Raw genomic sequence first — 22,676 nt, forward strand, 5'->3', positions numbered from 1 at the left:
AAATAAGTATTTTTTCTACAATGTAAACTTTTGTTTAAATAATGACATGAAATTAAAAAGTCTAGAGTCCAACTTGAGTCCACAACTACACTTTTAATAACAATGCATTAAATTTGTTTTACTAGTAGGATTTTTCCATTTTTGATGAACTTTTATAACAGAGGGAAGCCAAAAGATGAATCGGTGCCCATTCTATATTAAACAGATGTTTTTGTCATCTAGTTTTTTCATTACTCATAGAACAGAAGGCTCCATTAGAATCACTCCCTCAAGCCCCACATGTCAAGGAACTAAAATATTTTTTCTTCTGTGAGTAATGTCATCACAAATTATGTATTTAATAATATTCTCCAAATGTTGTCTTATTTTGCTTTCTAGATGGAACAAAGGGCAATCAATAGAAAAGTAAATTATCCCAAGAAAACACCAAGATAAGCATTTGCTAGTAAAGACACAGAAAAGCACTCGGAGATGAAATTTATAACTTGGCAGACAAGACTACCTGAACATGACATTTTTAAAAGACAGTGATTCAGTGCTCCAGGTTTATAAGCAACATTATTAATGCCTCCAAATGAAAATAAGTAAGACACTGCTCTGACACAGTAGCCTATATTCTTCATATTACAATGCTGTCTGCTAAATTTCCTATAGGGAGTGCTTAAGATTGCATTACAAAATAGTAATTTCTAGGTAAAAATCCTAGTGGGAAAGCATATATTCATACTTTTAAGCAGACAATTTGTCTAAAAAATTATCAATCTACGAATTATAAATTATCACATTTAATTGACTGAAAAATGCATCTCACTGTATTTTCTAACTGCTATATTAATCTTCTACATCTCAATGTAGTAAGACAGCCAAATTAAACATTTTACAGCCATAGTCATATATTTAGGGTTTCAACTAAAATTATTTCTATCTTAGAAAAGCAAAAGTCTAATTAATGACAGTGTTACGGCTGACATTGTCCATATCATCTTAATACTTATTTTAAGCACTTAAATGAAAAATTTAAATTACTTCATGTATTTTGTCATGGAATTGAATTATTCCAGCTGGGTTACACTGAATTTATAGTACAGAAATTAGTGATGGGGATTTCAGTAAAATCAAATGATAAAATACATGATTGAACAATGTTGCCTAAATCAATTGATGTCTCTTACTTTGTGAAAGATTGACAGAATATGCTTTATGGTAAATATTTGTAAACCAATACTTAGAAATGCCTTAATTTTCATAGTCCAGTTATAAGAAAGTAGTTTAGCTTTTTTTCAAAGCTTTCTACAAATCGTTTTATGAATCTTACCATTTAAAAATTTCTTCAGGCCGGGCGCAGTGGCTCACGCCTGTAGTCCCAGCACTTTGGGAGGCCGAGACGGGCGGATCACGAGGTCAGGAGATGGAGACCATCCTGGCTAACACGGTGAAACCCCGTCTCTACTAAAAAAATACAAAAACTGAGCCGGGCGAGGTGGCGGCGCCTGTGGTCCCAGCTCCTCGGGAGGCTGAGGCAGGAGAATGGCGGGAACCCGGGGGGCGGAGCTTGCAGGGAGCCAAGATGGCGCCGCTCACTCCAGCCTGGGCCACAAAGGGAGACTCCGTTTCAAAAAATAATAATAATAACAATAAATAAAATAAAATAAAAAATTCTTCAAAAAACATAAAAACCTTCCTATTGAACAGTTTCCATTAAAAACTAGAATGCCGACAATTCATTGATTATAATAAAGAAGAATAACTTTTTTTTCTAGGGCTAAACCAAAAAGACACAGAACCACCACCATTTACTGGTTACAATGATAAATTAATTTGTAAAAGGTGGTCAATTGACCTGTAGGATAATAAAGAAAAACATCATATTCTTTTAAAATTATCACTCCTACTTCCTTAAAATTGAGTTGTAAACAATGTTTCTTTTTGGTGTAAGAATGAAAACAGAAACATTACAGCAATTTTAAGTTACAGTGCTCAAATCTCACAACTTCTAAAATCATTTTTCATACCAAAAGAAAGGGGAAGCACAGAAAACATCTGTTGTAAGCCACAGAGCAAGCAAAAGGAGGTCATTATCACATCCACACAACTTTCTGTCCATTTCTTAAAGAATATATTCATCACATCTTTGGGCCTAAACCTAAACACATTGTAATTATACTGTAAAAAGTGTGAAATAAAAACAATATAAAATGGATATAAAATCAAAATTACAGATGAATTGCCTTTTAAGTCAATTAATAAATGACATACAATAATTAAAACAGTAAATGTTGGTTCATCAAATTTCTTCACAATTAAAAATCATTTAATCATTATAATTTGCTACATATTGTTTTCAGTGTTGGATATAACCAGCTCCTAACCTAAGCATAAAATTTAAATTAAAAAAAAAGGTACTGGTGGTTTTATTGAATTAACAGACAAATACATGATTTAACATTTCTCAACAGTCAAGAATCTGCCTAAGAAATCTCTTCTATGATACTACCAAACAATGGGGATTTTTGTTTAATATATTCTGCTTAGTATAGCATTACTGAGAGAAGCAAAAATAGTTGCTTAAAAATGATTTAAAATAGGTATTTTCTATCTAGTAAATCAACAGCTAACAAAGTTTAACAGTGGGTAGAATTATTAAATTCTAAGAGAAAGAATGCTGTCAAAAATTTTTTTTTTTTGCTATTCTAAATGAGATACCCATGCAATTAAGTAGGAAAAGAATAAATGGCAAAACTATCAGTTTTTGATGGTATGAGCACTTATGTGACAACTTATCAGCTGAAAATCCATGGGAATATATAACAAAGTATTCCAACTAAACAATGAAAATGTTTCCTTTTCTATATGCACCAGTTAAGTAATACCAAAAAAGTTCAGTCATTGCAGCCATGAAAAATATAAAGTATACAAAAATCAAATTAACAACAAAAAAAAATGCAGGGCCAATATAAAGCAACACATATACACATGATTAAACAGAAATATCAAATACAAGATGAACAGATGGGAAAATACATGCCATGTTGCATAATGCATAATTCTGATTATAAATATGGCAAATATCTTCAACCTACTAACTTAATGTTAATATCCAATTAAATGCCAACATTTGTAAATATGCCTTAACATTTTCAGCATTTCACTTTTATCTTTAAAAACTACATTACAATTTCTACATTACAATTTCAGGTGACTTCCATATTAATAATAGTACTGAATATTTACACATATAAGGAAGCTGATCCTAAATGCAGCTAATATACTAACATCTTGGGTTTAGTTCCTAATTTTTAAAGTTTAATTCAGATTGATAAGAACTTACAAGTTAACCTTTCTATGCCTCCTTTTCAGTGATTCCATAAATGGCCATTATAAGAGAAACTGCAGAAATGAAAAAAGCTGTCCATCATAATTAAAGGTCTGGTTGACACTGATCACAATCTATGTGTACTTAAGGATCAATACATCACCAACAATCTTGTCTGGCTCTCTGCCTGTGGATTATTTGATTGAATGACTTTCAAAGCCTGTCTTTGTTTTGTGTTGCTATAAAGGAATATCTAAGACTGGGTAATAACTTACAAAGGAAAAGAAGGTTTATTTGGCTCACAATACTCATGTCTGGAAAAGTTGAAGACTGGGCATCTGGAGAAGGCCTCAGGCTGCTCCCACTCATGGTGAAAAGCAAAGGGGAATGTCGTGTGCAAACGATCACATGGCAAGAGGAGAAGCAAGAGACAGATTAGGGAGGTGCCAGGTTCTTTTTAACAACCAGTTCTCAAGGGACCCAGTTGAGCGAGAACTCACTTACCCCGGAGAAAGGTCATCAATTTACTCATGAGGGAAGCACATTCATGACCCAAACATCTCCCATCAGGCCCTACCTCCAACAATGGCATCAAAGTCCAACATTAGCCTCGGGGGACAGTCATTCAAACTTTTGCAGACTATCACTGTTTTCAGGTCTTCCACTTAGACATGTCTTTGCTCCAAAAGATATGGCCAAGAAGAGAAGGGGACTCTCATCCTTACTCCTCAGCCCACACTCCCCAGCATGGACATTGCTGGCACTCTTAGAATAAGCCTGGCACTCCTTGACTAAATCTAGATGTTCAACATTGTTTACTCTGGGCTAGTGTCATGTTTTCAACTATTACCTTGTTTGATAAGTAAACAATAAACCTTCGTTCCAGATGTCGAGAGATCATTTTTGTAGGTCTACCATTTTCTCACCCTTAGCTGAGAATTCTTGCCCCAGGACAACTGATCTGAGTTGCTGAATTCTCCAGATGATATTAAAGAGTAAACAGCTAAGATTCATTGCATTGCATCACAGTTGTCCAACATTCAAGACAAAAGTTTGATTGTAGAATATTTGATCACCTGATCCTAAGTTATGTTTTAAAAAATATTACTACTATCATTATATGTATCATTACATATAATGATGTATTGGTATAATGATGTATAATGTAATGATGTATAATGATATATGATGTAATGATGTATAATGATGATAGGTGGCCTTCCCTAGTCCAGAAGCTTTTTTGGGTTTGTACTGAATATTCCTTCTTCAGTAACACTGATTGGTAACATTAATGGAGCGTCATAGTAAATTAATTAAACAAATACTTATTAGGATAAAAAGACAAATAGTAATATTCGTTAAATAATTTTCTAAAACAAACTCATTTAAAATTTTAATAAAGCCCTTTTATTAGTAACAAATCCATGTTCATCCTAGCAACAGCATGATTTATCAACTTTAATCATATCCAATTCAAACTAAATCTTTATAGACTGAAAATCCCAGCCCTGTCACTATGCAAGCATATGAAAACCGTTTCTTTTCCTAAACCACTTCACTTTGCTTTCCTTTGAACTATCTTCCTGCCTTAGATCACAAACATCAGCGACAAAAGCACAAAATGCCATCACCTCTGCTGCCTCTCAGGCCATCTGCAGATGAAATGGTTCTGAATGAACCAGCCCTATGAATTCATGAATCATCTGTTTACATTTATTAAGATAACAGGGAACAAATGATAACAAAAAGTGTATTAACTAAATGATGAATATGCTACCAGAAGCTGCAGAAGACATCAATGAAATGTCAGGAAGGGAATACGGGACTGTGTCTTACCTGTCAAAAGTTATTTCCAAAATAAATGGACCTTAGGCAGCATGGCCAATGCTTTCATTTTGGCTGTCTTAATGATCAAAGCACATCATTGTATGATGAATTCAGCTGTTTCAATCACAATGAGGGCCAAAATGAATGGATTAGATGTTCAGCTGTCCTGATCATCCAAAGGAAATAGATATGGTCTCAGAGATTTAAAAACAAAATGCCGCGATTTGGTAATATCTGAAAGTGAATAAAATTGTACCTTCCTATGAAACAAACAGTCCATAGATTATAGCCAGTCTACCACTTATACTCACTGTCTATCAAATCATCTGAATCTGGATTTCATAACTGGGACAACAGTAATAATGTTTTTAAAAAATCACTAAAATTTACTGAGCCCTCAATAAAGTGCCATGCATGAGTATAAGTGCTCTGTGGGTTGTTAATTCATTCATTTCTTACAACAATCTTCTGAGAAGAGTACTAATATTATTCACATTTTGAAGATGAGAAAGCCAAGGCAAGAGGTCACATTTGCAAAAGCCGTGTACCTAATAATTGTGCAAGGTTACACAGCTGATAACTGATTCACTCTACTATTAAACCTCAATCCTTTCAGTAACAAGACTAAAACACTTAGTTCAAGTGAATATTAAACTACAAATTAACATATAAAGTCAATTTCTATTTATGCTGTTGCAAACAGAACAAGAGCAAGCTTTCTAATTCTACTAATGAAATTATCAAAAGTAAGTTATATAGTGTATTTCATTTTTAATGTCAATAAGGCAATGTAGTATGTTAATAAAATCATACACACTAATAACACACAGTCAACTTCAAATTATCTAGGATAATGAGGAATAAGAATCATGGATAAACCCAAATCCCAGGTATAACTAAATTATTGTCAACTCTCAATTATCAGACCATACATAAACTTTGAATAAGACAGAGGGGGAAACCTGGTGTTCACTTATTTCCCCAGCAGGCCTTAAAATTAAACAGCTTCTTACTGCTGGACCATTTAGGCTTAAAGGAGGCTCAGTCAAATGCTGGGGCTGAGTCCCTTGTGAACCATAAAGAACTCCTCCCTTCCTCAGTCAGAACAAGTACAAGGTCCCTGCAGTGTGTTCACCATGATGAATCGGCAGAGCAGTTACAATGCCCAGAATTATTGACAATTGACTCGACCCAGTTACCTGATTTTGACCATAAGTGGAGTGGAATAATAATGGGAGAAATAATTTAAGCCCCGGGCATACGGAAGGCCTTTGTAACAAAAGCCAGACCCATAAAAAAAAGAAGTAATCAATAAACTTAATTACTTAAACCCCAATTTTCTGTACTGCACAAAACACCATAAACAAAATTAAAAGATAAATGAGAAACAGAAAATATATGCAATTCCTATAACATAGCCAATTTCACCAATATATAAAGAACTCATACCAATCAATAAGAAAAAGACGAACAAGAGAAACATGGAAAAAAATTTTTCTAAAACAAACTTTTTAAAAATTTTAATAAAGCTCTTTCATTAGTAACAAATCCATGTTCATCCTAGCAACAGCATGATTTATCGATTTTAATAATTTTAATCATATCCAATTCAAACTAAATCTTTACAGACTGAAAATCCCAGCTTTGTCACTATGTAAGGATATGAAAACCGTTTCTTTTCCTGAACTACTTCACTTTGCTCTCCTTTGAACTATCTTCCTGCCTTAGATCACAAACATCAGCGACAAAAGCACAAAATGTCATCTCCTGTTCTGCCTTCTCAGGCCATCTGCAGATAAAATAGTTCTGAATGAATGGCCAATTTGGTTTTTTTTTGCACACACGCACATGCAGTATATATATACACACACACACATATATTTATATTTATATAATATATATGCATATGTTTATAGATATTTATATATGGCTCCTAAGCACATGAAATAAAACTCTACATTACCCATAATAAAGGGAATGTACATTAAAAATATATTGATATATCAGGTAGGCAAAAAAAAATAATTTTTTAAAATTGTTACACTTTTGTTTGGTTAAGGTTTTTTTTTAAAAAATGAGAACTATCTTACCTTGCTATTGGAGCAATAATTTCTATAACTACTAGGAAGAAAACTTTGGCAATATCTAAAAAATATTACAGGTGCATATAATTTCTGATGCAGTGAGTTAACTCTAGGAATTTATTTTACTGATAATTGTACATACTTTCTAAAGGACATTTACACCAGATTATTCACTACAGAACTATTTGCTACATTAGAGACATTGAAAACCATATAAATGTTTATTAAGAAGGAAATGGATAAAGTATATTTAATTCACATATTGAATACTCTACAGCTACACTGAATGAGGAAGTTTATTATGTACTGATATCAGAATGTATAATATGCTACTATTTATATGATAAGCATGTATTTGCTTTTATGTGCCTAAAATTTATCTGGAAGAATTTTTTTTTAAACTGTAATTTGGGGGTTTCTTGTGGAGAAGAGCTAGGTAGCAAAAGGACTTTTACTGAATATCCTTTTTAAAATTTCTGAATATTACACTATGTGAATGTTTTAACTATTTAAAAATTTAAATAAATAATCTGGTTTTCAGACCCCAAATCAATACCACTTTTATTCATTGACTGGGGACTGATACTCGCCTTTAATAAGGCAGAATTTAAACTCATAATTCCCTTTTCTAACAGTGTTACAGATCTTAGCAAAAGACTGTTAAGGAGGAGTGAAACATTTTTTAGATATATACGTGGCCCAACTTGCTTTTTAAAATATACTTCAATTCTCTAAAAGCCCTCTGATGTTCCATCACTTGCTTACACTTGCAGAAAAAAACAGCATTTTAGCATCACCTGAGACAAACAGGTACTAGATGAACCTGTTTGTCTCAGGTGAAGGTTTTGGAGTATATCTTGGAGAAAGTTTCCTTCAATAATAATATACTTCTCCAAAAGTTTTAACAAGAGATATGTAATAATCTGAAAACAAATGATACAATATACAATGCAAAGCTAACTTTCATTCTATTTCATAGACAGAACTGTAGCAAAAATAATCCTAGAAATCAAAGTTCAAGAAGAATCTCTTTGCAGGCAATAAAATATATATGTAGCAGAGGAATTACCAGGTGGTGGACCTATATAATACATTAAGCTGTCAATAAATTAAGTGAAAGAATATGAAATAAGCTGAACAAAAGTGGAAATCCTAGTTCCCCACATTTATTTCATTAAGGTTCAGGCTATTGAACTTATCTTTAATTTATGTGTAAATCAGCAATTGTAGGGTTTACCTGCCTACATGTGTGTGACAAATAGCACCAAGAAGACTACATTAATTCCACTAAATCACTTTATGCCAATACAGGTATTTTGAGAAACAAATTGTGATCATTCCATTTATATGGATTACACTTGTTTAAACTGCTATTTTTGTGTTCCCTTTACATTGTTTAGAAGCAGTCACATTTTAAAATTTGCTCTGTACCCTGCTAAGCTACTATGAAGGAAATGCATATTTGCCTTTCTAAGAAACTCAAAGTGAATTTAGTTAGAACTAAACTAAACGGAGGCCTTCTCCTTCTCTATCCTTTGCTTCTAAGAGAATTGTTTGTGTTTTTGGACTCAATAAGGATTTTTCTGACCTTTAGCTGTCTGCAATTATATTTATAACCTCTTTTTTCTGGATTATCCAACTGTTTAATATATTCCCACAGAGTCTCTTGGCCTTTCAAAGTTTAAAGGACCTATTAGAAAAGAAGTTTGTGATATGCCATAATTTTACAGGAACAAACAAAAGGTCAAAGGACCTGAGCCCAGAGATGACAAGATGGTTCACTGGTAAATCAATACTAGGCTTTGTGTTGACCATGGCAAAAGATTTATGAGCAAAGGGCAAATCATTTAGAGGGTTCAGGGATACCTTGTGCTTGGGTAACATTGTTCTCCCTGTTCTTTTACCTCACCTGAAAATCCACTTGTTCCTCAGTATAAATATAAATATAACAAAATACAAGTTTAAAGTCAAATCCTAACACTTAAAATATTTTAAATGCAATTTTTCCATATATTTTCAATTAAATCAAGAAAGTATACATTCTGTGAATAATATGGACGTTAGGATGGCCTCATGGTTCAATAATTAGTGAATCCAGCTTCCATTTGAGTGTAGGTAACACCTTGAAATTCCTCCAAATCTGTCTCTAGAAAATGAGGGTGTAGGATTAAGTGTACCACCAAATAAGCATGTGCCTAACATTTCTCTGAAGAGATATGTCTATAACTAAGGTAATTCTGTTAAAGATCACTCTGATATCAATTTTAGTCCTGTAGATTGAAGAAAAACATGTTCACAATTTGATTTGGTTAGAATTCCTTAAGTTCTTTCTACCTTAAGACTTATTACAAAATAAGTCTTCGAGTGTACACGTATCCTATCCTTTTGCTGCCTAATAAGTAGCCACTAACGACTGTGAATATCATTAATTCAGATGTGTGTAAGTATAAAATGTGCACAGATTTTAGAGATTTAATATGAAAAAATCGTAGATTTAACATTTTTAAATTGTTTACACCTTGAAGTGTGCACATAATATTGAGTTAAATGATATTCTTGAAAACGATTTTACATTTTTCCTTTTGTTGTTGCTATGATTTAAAATTACACGTGACTCATATTTGTAGCTTACGTTGTATTTCTCTTGTATTTTATATGTATACACTTTAGTGTGTGATATATATGTGTGTGTTTATACAGACACACATATATTTCCTAATGAAAAGAAAACTATTTATTGGAAAGAAATTGAATAAATTATAGAATATATTTTCATAAAGCATACAGCATTTTTTAAAAGGCTGCTGTAAATACTATACAAGCAGATGCTGTCTTTGAATGGCACAGGTTCAAGAACAGGTCACTAGAAGCTAAGCCTAATGCCCATAATGTCTGGGGAGCCCCTGGGGGGGAAAGTGATAGCATGTCTACCTGTTTTAATCCCCCAGTAGCACAAGCAGTTGCTCTGGAGAAGTGCAGTAAGCTGCCTTTTCAGATAAGGTAATACAAGTGATTATGAAGAAAAGCTTTGAAATCCATGCAGTAAATCATTTTTTAAAACAATGTGGTCAGAATTCTTGAGACGAATAAATTATTTCTCCTGTACTCTGGTAGTGTTCCCTACTTCATTGGTTTGTAAAGGTGGCCCTTGGAGACTCTGAAACATTGAAACCTGGTTTATTTTTATATAACATTTCAAGTACACACATAAATTAGCCCCAAAGATTTTTTTTTCCTCTGCCAATTGCCCTAGAATGAGGCTTCTCGCCACTAAACACTAGGGAGATGGTAAGAAAGATATAAATGTAAAATCTAATGTGTAATCTTTGTTTGTAATTACAAACAAAACTGCAACATGGAGTTTTAGTTAAGTCACCACATCGTCAGTACAAGTGAAGTTCCAGTGGCAACTTCCTCCATGAAGCCAAGAGAAATATAAAAAACAAAGGCTGTTCTTCTAGTCCAGAGGTATTCTTGGAGGTAAATGTCCAATTTTACTCAGATGACTTACAGTCTTATAAATCACCAGTCATGTTTTTATTTTACTGATAATTTAATTGCAATTAAAAGGGGTGCAAATCCTCCCTAGACCCCAAGTAAACCAAAGTCCACTCTTAGACATTTCCCCGTGAGTCCAAGCCTTCTCACCAGTTAAGATAATCAAGATCATCTTTATTTTTCAGGATGGCATCTTTTCACATTATATTTAGTATAGGAAAAAAGCCTTGAAGCCTATTGAAAATATCACCCTATAAACAGAATATGTGACAATATAATCTTTGATTCAGACATTCCACCGCTATCAGATCATTTTCAGGACACCAACACAAGATTTTGGTGTGTTTCTTTTCTCTTTATAATTGGTCTATATAGGCATGTCTACACTATGTTCAAGTGTAGTTAAATATCATCTGTTGACTCCTGACATTATGCTGTTATTACCTTAAAATGGAAACATTCATTTAAAGTATATAAGTGGTGTACTTTTAAAGAATCTTTCTGTGGTTTTCCAAAAGCATTCCAAAGAGGTTACTTACGTTGCTTTGAAACTGGTTTGAGTTATGGGAAGGCCATAGCCTCAGACTAGCAGCTGAGACAGCAAAGGAGATGAAAGTTTTTAGCTTTCAGATCCAAGGGGAAACACAGCTGCTACAGCTGGCCTGCTCAGATCTCAACACTTAGTACAATGATGCAGAAGGCGATAATGCTGTGTCTCAGCTCGAAAAGTGCATTAATAAAAACAATCCTTAAATAGAACAGGCAAATCGATTAATCAAATCTAGGCTCCAGGCTGCAAAATGAAATGATTTTTTTAAAAGGCAAGGGAAGGGGAAATCCTCTTAGATTCTTAAAGATATCCACTCCTGAGACATTATCTTGACTAAATGAAATCATATGGAGGATGGAATATAACTTCTTAAGAAACTAAGTTTACCTTGGACAGGTACTTCTAAAGTTTCCACTTACTGTAATAGAAAATGGAAGTTTGGCAAATGTGTATCTTACATAATAGGTACCAGAAATGTCTCAGGCCACCGTTTGTGACTTTTTAATAGTTATACTGCAGAACACATGTGCAAAGCTGGTAGATGGTGGAGATTAGTTCTGCCAGCCTGTAGACTACCTGAAGCTGTACCTCAAAACAGTTGTCTAAGGAAGGCAAACACGCCTCCAGGAACCTGTAAGGGCAGCTATGCCACATCTGGATGCAGCGCTTCTCCAAAATAATTATACATATCAGAAAAATGGAAGACTTCTCTTTTCAAATAATAACACCTTCCTTCGAAGGACTTCAAAGTTCTACACAGCCATTATCTTATTAACCTTAACAACCCAGTCAGGTAGGTAAGAGAGTGGTATTATTATACCTATTATTACGATTATTTTAAAGATAAGGGCCCTGATTTGCTAAAGCCATCTAACTTCTTCAAGGCCACACAGCAAGTTAAGGTGGAAATAAACCAGGGCAGCTCACCTTGGTCTAGAAATTCTTCAACATTCATTTGCAATGAGTCAGGCTTTCAGGTAAAGCGAAAAGTTAAGATAACAGAGTGTATGACACTTCATATACTTACAATGGTTTTAGTATGTGTAGCAACAGTGCATTTAGAAAAAGAGAAATATGACAATAGGCTATAAAAGTTATCAGGTAACTAATAATCCTTCTGACTTTTTTTTTCCCCGTTTTTTCCTGTCAAAAGGTAACATAAACCAAACTGTGTCCTTTGATGCTAAGAACACTGTTACTTTGCTGAAAATAAACTTCAGTAACACTGAGAACACAAGAAATACTCTGTTTTTCTAGTTTCTCAACAACCAAGGAAATATGTTAGTTCAAACTGGCCTATTACCTATCTTAAAGGGCGAAATGGATGTTTATTTATTTAACTTATTTATCTACTTTTAAATGTAGAAATTTTTAAAGAGTTATATCACAACTTCATGAAGAAATATTAAATTGGTGCAACAGTAATTGCATTCCTTTCAAAGGCAAAACCACAATTACATTTGCACCAACCTGATATTTTCATTCAGTCAATCATTCATTCAACTAAATTTGTTCTAGATTCTGAGGATAAGGTAGTGAACAAAGGAGTCTCTGCTGTCATGGTGATAAGTACGAAGTAGAAAAATTAAAGCATGGTAAAGGGGTAAGCAAGTGTACAGTGCGGTGCAGGCTGCTGTTAAACAGGTCCGGGAACTGTCTTAGCGACTCTTGTACAGAACAGACCTTAGAGAACGGAGGGGCCAACTGGGCATCTGGGGATAGAACAGTCCATGCAGAGGAGGTGTCCTGCAAGTCTAGAGAGAAGTGAGCCACTGTGGGAAAAATGAGGTCAGAGAGGATTAGGGTGTGGGAAGGAGGACAGTGATCATTATCAGGTTTGTGAGCCTTCCAGAGATCTTGGTTTTGACATAAAATGAGACTTTATGTTAAAGTCTGTCTCATCTCCTAGAGTTCAGAGTAGCACATGACCTGACCTACATTGTAGAAGCATCACTCTAGCTGCCTTGAGAAGAAAGAGGGTGTGGGGACTGGGCATCAGAGAAACCCAGCCAGGAGCTCACTCAAGCGATTATTGCACTAATTTTCTGGTAAAGATGATGGTGGTTCGGTCTACCATAGTAATGGTGGTAGAAAAACAGGATGAGAGACTGGACATATGTTTAAATTAGAGACGGCAGAATTTTCTGATGGATTGGATGAGGGGCATGAAAGGAGAGAGAAGAGTCAAGGGTAACATATCGGGATTTAAGTTGAGCAAATACAAGATGGAATTTCTATTTACTGATCTGGGGAATTCTGTGAGTGGAGTAATCTTTAAATATTTGTTTTGGACACAGGAAGCTTGAGGTGTGTTTTAGATCTTCTAGTGGGCATGTTGGGTGGGCAGTTCCGTGGAGCAGTGCTTTGAAATTATGAAAGTTTAAGGGATCTTAACCAACTCCCTTCACTTACTTGTAGGCAAACATGCTCATAAACACATGTTTATTAGAGAGTTTTTGGCAGGAAGCAGGCTATTTGGGACCCCAGTTTATCTCTCATTTCATTATATCATGTTATAACTACATATGAGAAAATGGTCAAATGTTTATAGGACCTTTTAGGACTGCACTTCCACATGTCTGGCTAAGTGAAAGTGATTTTACTTATCACCCCTTCGGGAGTGCACAAAGCAACAGTCTCTTTTTGATAGTCTGGAGTTATTATAAGAATAACAACTAAGGAAAGTTGAAAATATCTCAGAATGTTGTGTTGGTGTCATTTTAAAATAAGTTATATATATATATATATATATAAAATCACATCATATCATTTTCCTTTCGTAGCTATGGTACATAAGATGTAAGAGTGAAGAGATTTGACAGGAGGTTCAAAGCACGTTCTAGGAGTAACATCTAACCTTTGCTGTTTAATTCGTGATTTTCAAATATCTTTCAGACAGATAAGGCTAGAATAGGCCTTTCATGTTTTTGTTTACAGTCTCTCACATCTCACACACACACACACACACACACACACTCTTATAGTCATGCACTGCATAACAACGTTTTAGTCAATGACAGACCACATAGACGACTGTGGTCTCGAAAGATTATAATTCATCTTTTAATATACCGTTTCTATGTTTAGATATGTTCAGATAAACAAATACTTACCATGGTGTTACAGTTACCTATGGTGTTCAGCATCGTAACATGCTGTATAGATCTGTGGCCCAGGAACAACAGGTCACATCATAAAGCCTTCATGTGTTCTAGGCTGTATCACCTAGGTTTGTATAAGCACACTTTAGAATATTCACAAAACCACAGAATCACCCGATGACACGTTTCTCAGAACGTATCCCTGTTGTTAAGTGATACATGACTATAAATTTCCCTTCTGGGATGGCACTGAGCATTGTTCCGGCTGAAAAATTTCAAATGTGTGTTAATAAGCTTTATTTCAGAGTAGTTTAGGACAATAGCTTTTTTGAATAAAAGGAAGGAAGTAATACCAGTCTATATTTTTAAATTTCTCAGCAAATTTTAATATTAAGTTTAAAACCAGATAACAAGTTTAATAACAAAGGGATAAAGCAGTCACACTGAAAATAATGGTTATAAACAAGAAAAACATAACAAAATAACAATTTATTTTATGTCATCCCCTTCTGCTGCTCAGTAATAAATGTCATAGGTAGAATATTGGAGCAAATATGTAATACGGATTATAACAAAGACATCTGTGGGTTTTAGGGAACAAAAATCCCAAAGAAACTCTTACATGGAGAAGGGTTATGAGAATAAGAACAGACCATGTCATGAGACAACCTCAAGATAGGAAGGCATGAGCACTGATGGTAGCAGAGCACAAGGACTTCAAACAGAAATGCTGCTGCTTGGATTGGGGTATCATTCAGTGCAGTAAATTACACGTGTCATTTTCTTTCTTTTCTTTTTTTTTTTTTTTTTTGAGATGGTGTTTCACTCTTGTTGCCCAGTCTGGAGTGCAATGCAGCTATCTTGGCTCAATGCAACCTCCTTCTGGGTTCAAGCGATTCTCCTGCCTCAGCCTCCTGAGTAGCTGGGATTACAGCTGCCTGCCACCGAGCCTGGCTATTTTTTGCATTTTTAGTAGAAACGGGGTTTCACTATGTTGGCCAGGCTGCTCTTGAACTCCTGACTTCAGGTGATCCACCTGCCGCCTCGGCCTCCCAAAGTGCTGGGATTACAGGCGTGAGCCATAGCACCCGGCCACACCTATCGTTTTCTTTGTGTAATTCTTTTTGTTTTTTTGGTTTTGGTCCTTCTTAATGGTCTATTTAAACTGTAAGGTAGAAAACACAATTGCAGAAGATTCTAGAAGATAAACAGGATGATTCTGTCTCTGGAAAGTCCTTTTCTGGTCTGGAAAACACCTCAACTGAAGGGATAGCATGTTTTATTACCTTTTGCTCTTAAGTAGACCTCTTTTAAATAATTCTAAACATAAATGATTACATTTTAAAAACACATGTTCCTTAGTTTCTGTATGAATATTGTCATTAAAAAGACAATGATGAGAGTTACCAGTCCTTATGGCATTTGGGTAAGTCGGGACTCTAACTAACTAGGTCTCACTTTCATCACAGAGTAGTTGTGGATATTATACTCCAAGGAGAGCACTTAGCACATTTCCTGGCATACAGAATATATTCAGTAATTGTTAGCTATTTTATTACTATGTGATTATCTATTAAATATGGTTAATAATTCTCACAGATAAACTATAAAAACTTATTCAGAAAGGGCACCTGAAAGCACTTGAGAATATATAAATCAATTTTATTAAATTGTACATCAGCATAATCAAGTAATATTTATTGATCCTCATCAATATAAGGTACAAATAATACAACGAGCAAGTTAATAGAATACTTAAGAATAAAACAACAAAAAGCATGGATAACTTTTTAAATAGGTAAATCAGTCTTTGCTGTTGAGATTTTGTTTTCTTTAGGTTAATTCTCTTCATTTAATCCAAAATAATGTATAGACTGTCAGCTAACACATTTTAAAAAACTATCAAAAATTCAGTGATTTTTCTTAGCATAATATATTAAACATTATAAGCAAACACTTATGGGGCACTTATGGGCCAGTTATCAATAAGGTTAGGAATAGTAATTTCTTCATATATTTTAAATTTAAGAAACACATTAAATAATGTGTATAGTGATTCCCAGAAATTTAATCCATGTTTTAATTTAGAATCAGTTCCTAGGAAATGAAACATAACTTCTATTATGCGTTCATTTCTCATGGTTTCTATCAATCCCTAAAGCCATTTAAGGATCTCATTTAGGATTATAGGATATTTATAATTAAGCAAAGCAATTTAATACATGTTAAGTAGAAGTGCAAAGATGATTTGTGGGAAGGAGTACTTTAAACCTCTGTAACATATCTGACTCCAATTAAATAAGAATCTTTATCATTATAAGAGATTTCTCTCTTCGGCATGGAAGAGAATGTCAGTTCTACTTCCTGTAGTGCAGTGTGTTATAATAACTCTTATTAAATAAACTTCCAGTGACAAAACTCTTCAACAGGAGACTAGCAATTCAATTATTATTAAGAAATCACCAACCAAAAATTATTTAAAAACTGTGGTCAGCATCATGATTTAATTCATTTTGTTATAATATTTCACTGGAATCATTTAATGCTTACCCAGTGTTTAATCCTTTGTCCTCAATATTTTATGCCCTGTTATTTTAGGAATGAGAAGGAAGGTTCTTGTGAATGAGACAAAGGATTTAGGCAGGGATCAGATCATGAAAGACTTTGGGTAACACACTAGGGAATGTGCATTTTACCATGAAGGCAATAGGACCCTTTGAGAGATCCTAAGGGAGGAAATGATAAGTTTGAATTCACGTATCAAATAGGTGTGACAAACAGTTTCAAAGGGATGAAGAATATAGGCAGAGGCACCAGTTAAGAAAAGACAAATGGTAGTGATGGATTGTGAGCTATTTAGCCAATAGATTCTATTCATGGTGGCCATTGAATAGGAATAGAATGGTTAATAGGTTTACATAGGAATAGAGGAGAGGTGACAGGAGGGAGGAAGAAGGGAGGAGGGAAGTTAAGCAAAAGTAGCACATAAAGGAGACAGGAAACTGAGGAGCAGCAAATACACATACACACTCTCTCTCTCTATATATATATATATATACACACACACAAATATTACATATTTTATATATAGAGAGAAAATATAGAGAGAAAATATATATATATAGAGAGAAAATATGTAATATTTGTATATTTACATACAATATTTGTATATATACATACAAATATTAAGTATAGGATATGTGCACATATATACAGTATATATGTATATAATGTATACTGTATTACATATATAGTATGTATGTGTGGGTGTGTGTGTGTGTGTATGTATGTATTTATGTATATATTGTGAAGGTTAATTTTGTGTGATCTTGGCTGGGCTATGGTACCCAGTCATTTGTTCAAACAGCAGTCTAGATGTTGCTATAAAGGTATTTTTTAGATGTGATTAACATTTAAATCAATAGACTTCGAGTAAGGCAAATTACCCTCCAGAATGTGGCTGAGCCTCATCCAGCCAGTTGAACACTGTATTAGTCCACTTTCATGCTGCTGATAAAGACATACCTGAAACTGGGTAATTTATAAAGAAAAAGAGGTTTAAGGGACTCACAGTTCCCCGTGGCTGGGGAGGCCTCACAATGATGGCGGAAGGTGAAAAGGACATCTTATGTGGTTCCGGCAAGAGAGAATGAGAACCAAGCGAAAGGGGTTTCCCCGTATAAAACCATCACAAACCATCAGAGCTCGTGAGACTTATTCTCTACCATGAGAACAGTGTGGAAGAAACCACTCCCATGATTCAATCACCTCCCATGAGGTCCCTCCCACAACACATGGGAATTATGGGAGCTACAATTCAAGATGAGATTTGGGTGGGGACACAGCCAAACCATATCAAACACCTTAAGAAAAAATGTTGAGGTTCTCTAAAGAAGAAATAATTCTGCCCCCAGACTGCCTTTGGATTCACGACGGCAATATCCGCTCCTCCCTGAGTCCTTAATCTGTGGCATGCCCTGTACATTTCAGTTTGCCTGCCCCCACAATCACACAATTACGTGAGCCATTTCTCTAAAATAAAGCTCCCCTGTGTGTGTGTGTGTGTGTGTGTGTGTGTGTGTGTGTGTGTATATATAAAACAAATGTAATGTATTATATATGACTATATATTTTATAAATATTTATTACTATTATATGTAATATGTTGTACATGAAAATATAAATACATATATAAAATATATATATGGGGGTGTGTGTGTACACACAGAGAGAGACATATAGCTTGTTGATTCTGTTTGGAGAACCCTGACTAATATAATCACTTAACAGTCAAGTAATATTTTTATGTGTCAAAAATATATATGCAAAAATATTAAGAAGGGCTTTCTCTGTATGGCAGGATTACTAATATATTTTAACTTCTTTATTCACGTGTATATTCTATGGTTTTTCTTGGAAAAGCATGTATTAGAAACAAGCAACAAACTGTTTTAACTAACTACAAGACTTAGAAATTCATAGTACAACTCACAAATAAATCATTTTATTGCAAATATTAAAATTTTTCCAAGGTGATACATGTTGGCGATTGTATATAATTTTAATAGAGAAGTTTGTCTAAAAAATGCAACGAAGATTGTAGGTTCCTTTCACATATTTCAACTAACTTCTATAGTTTGCCAAAATATTAAAGGTTTTTAGAAAGCATGGGACGAACAGGAGTTTTCCAGGGAACCAACATTTATTTGTACGTCGATAGAATGATATAACCTATCTTAAAAAACATGGTTTTATCTTGAAAGGATGTGAGTTGGTCAGCAAAAGAACAAACAAAAGGAAGGTCATAAAACAGAAGTTTTATTGGGATTAACCATCCAACTATTATGCATTGAAGAGCATGCCAATATATAAGCACATGATTTATCCCTTCCTGGGGACACGCAGAGCGTCTGATTTGAAAAAAATGCCATAAGGACCATAAGCCTGAAGCCACTAAACACTTGAATGGTATCTTGATCACTTATACTGATTTCATGTTCACCCAGCAGTATCCCAAATGGAGTCTGTATTTGTAGTTCAACTATTCAAAAATGATTTGGTGTTTGGAGAACCTAAGTGCCCAAATTAGCATTCTGGTTCCCACACCAATACGTCTCTCTGAGCTTGATTAATGTAAGTCTACTCTGATTATTAGATCTGCTCTTACAGTGCTAACGAACCAGTTTTCCAAGCCTGCAAAGTCAGGCAGAGCCTGGGCAACTGTAAATTCACCAAGGCAAGTTCACCAGTGCCACAATAACTGGATAGATTATTTGCTTTTAACAAATGAAACACCTCCGCACTGCTAGGATATGTGGATTTTTTCATTAACATTTTATGTCATAAGTATTCAAATTACATGGTCCTTAAAAGTTAAAATGTCTTAGATAACTTCACTAAGCTATGCTTTACTTATTATTATGTGTCTTTAAACTTTTCTGCTCAGACTTCATGCTGTATCCTGTTACAGCTGATAAACTAGCATTACTTTAAGCTTAACTTTAAGACTAGGTCGCAGACAAGAATAACAAGGAAGAAAAGTCTGTTTTAAAGATCATTAAATAGAAAAAAAATTGCTTTAAAAAATCCTAATATGAACAAAGAATTGCAAAAGAAAAAGTATCACAGACACCTCACTCACTCAACATAAAATTATGAAAACTTTGGAGAATATTTTTTTTTCCTTTTTAAATACTAACGGAAATGAAACTAGGAAACTTCATCGGGATCAAAAATTACTTTTACATGCTGTTTTTATTATACTAAGAAGAGAAAAATTTTAAACTCAAAATACAGCTAATTCCAAGGGAATATTCAGAAATGATACACTACCAGAAATTTCCTTTTGTTTTTTTTTTAAAGCTTCAGAGTAACAAATTACATTCTAAAAGGAAGATCTATTTCCTAAGTAATCTATGTAATGGTTGTAATTCCTCTACAGTTTTGAGCACAGGAAATCAGTTTTAAACAGAAAATCTGTATTACTCTTTCTAGGCCTCATTATAAATTTTTATATGGAATACAAAAACTGGAGCTAAACTTGAGAGGTACATTTAACCTACAACAAATATTGTACCCTAGCAAAAAAAAAAAAAAAAAGAGTATGAGAAAATCCAGGGGAAAAGGCCAAGAACAACCACATAAACAAAGTGAATAAACATGTCACCAGAAGGCTAGAGACGCTATCTAAAGCCAAATAACCTTCCTATGCTTATTACAAGGATGTCATCCTGAGAGATAAAATATAGTATCATAAATTTAAAGGTCGCTGAATTTTTCAAGGTAACCCAAACACTGTAAGGACATACAATTAATTCTCTCAACATTTAGAGTATAACCAATAATTGCCAGAGTCCAAGCTATATCAGACGAAGTCTATATCTACTTATGTGCCCTGACCTTTAGGTAGAGTCTAACTTATTAAAATAAACAAAATTACCCGATCTCCTTTGATATATTTATGTTTAGTACATAATGAAAGAAAAAAGTTTTTTATTTTAAAAAATTATATTTTATATAACGCCGTTCAACATTTTATATATTTTATATATAAAGTTTAATGAATAATCTGCATTTTATTAAAATACATTTCCGCATTCTGGATAGCCAAAATATCCTATAAAAGACAGACATTTGAAAAGTCTCACCATTATTTTCTCTAATACTAACAGGCACCTCTTAGGCCTATTTTTAATCTTTTAAAATTCTCATTTCAAACTAAGCTTTGACTTTTTCTAACAGTGTTTACAGCATTAACTAAGGGCTAATTTTATTGGACAAGTGAGTCTTTAAAATAATTGCATTTGTATCTATACTCATTCAAAAAATCGCCAATTAGAGCTCTGATGATAAATATTATTTATGACATTTATTCACACAATATTCATCATTTTAAAAATTGCTTTATAAGGCCCCAAATGGGTGGCATAATCATTAGACAACAAATTTGTGAAAACAAATAAATGTGGTAAGTACTGAAAATATCTACATAAAAAAGGTTGTAGACTCATAGGCAAGTTTCATTTTAATCTATTAGACGTGGGTACACATTATATGAAAAATATGTCTTGCAATCATAGTAAAATCAGCTGTCTTAAAAACTTAACATTTTAAAATTTTAAATTGTTTACGCTTTAGACAATTAACCATGAAGATTAATTTAAGAGTTAGCATCCATTGAGTCCTGATTCTGAGTGTAGTATTTGAAAGTATCCCCTATTCTTAATAGCCCCAGAGGTGTCAACTCTAAATATTCCTATTTTAGATATGAGAAAACAGACTTAAGGAGGTTAAGGCCATGGTTCTCCAAGTGTTGTTCCCAGACCGGCAGCATCAGCATCCTATGGGAACATTTTAGAAAGGCAAACTCTCAGACCCCACCCCAGACCTGCTGACTCAGACACTCTGGACATGGCCAGCAATCTGTGTTTTATCAAGCCCTCCAGGTGACGGCTGATGCACAATAAAATTTATAATCACAGCGTTAAGGAAATTTGCCTAAGGATACACATCTAGTAATTGGTGAAACTAGATGGGAACCTAGGTTGGCCTCCCTCTTTTGAAACCCAGGCGTTAACCCAGTAACTCATATGGCCTTTGGTTAAAGGCGACCCCTTTTCTCTGAAATCAGTATTACTTTCTAAAAGGATTACTCTCAGTAGAGAGAGTGTACTGAACATAATGGAAACTCTGATGTTACCAAATCTTACAATGCCTCAAGGTCATCACTCTGACAAATGTTCAACTGTCATGTAGAACACAGGAAACATTCTTGATATATTGTCAAGATTTGAGACTGAAATATCGGATGCCTCCAGCTCCCAGCTAACTCTCCACCCCACCTTTGGCAGCCCACGAACAGGTCTTCATTATTAAACAGTGAGGAGTACGGGGACAGGGCTGTAAGTGTGGCTAGCTCATAAGGAGACTTACTTAAATAAAGTTAGAAAGCAGGAACAACCAGGGATAGGCATTCCCTTACAGGACACACCATAGGAAATCAGGAGCAATAGATTAGTCACCAAACCCCTAAAACTGTTCTCATTCATCTCTTCAGTCATCTCAGACCCCTCCTTCCCCAGGACCAAAGGCAGACTGTTGATGATGAACTATGCTGTTACCTAAACGGCTGTCACTAGCCCAAATAATGTCATGAATCAGTATTGGCCAGTCTCAGCAGCTGCAGATCCTTAGAAAGTGGAAAACTGGGCGAGGTGCAGTGGCTCACACCTGTAATCTCAGGGCTTTGGGAGGCAGAGGTGGGTGTATCACTTGAGCCCAGGAGTTTGAGACCAGCCTGGGCA

General features: G+C 34.4%; 1 protein-coding gene across 11 annotated transcripts in view; it reads right to left on the bottom strand.

Annotated features, from left to right (window-relative positions):
• ROBO1 (roundabout guidance receptor 1) overlaps positions 1-22,676 on the bottom strand; it is a 1,151,573-nt gene that overhangs the window by 228,676 nt on the left and 900,221 nt on the right. The window lies entirely within an intron of this gene.

This window comes from Papio anubis, chromosome 2 (assembly GCF_008728515.1).
Source record: "Papio anubis isolate 15944 chromosome 2, Panubis1.0, whole genome shotgun sequence".
Classification (NCBI taxonomy): domain Eukaryota; kingdom Metazoa; phylum Chordata; class Mammalia; order Primates; family Cercopithecidae; genus Papio; species Papio anubis.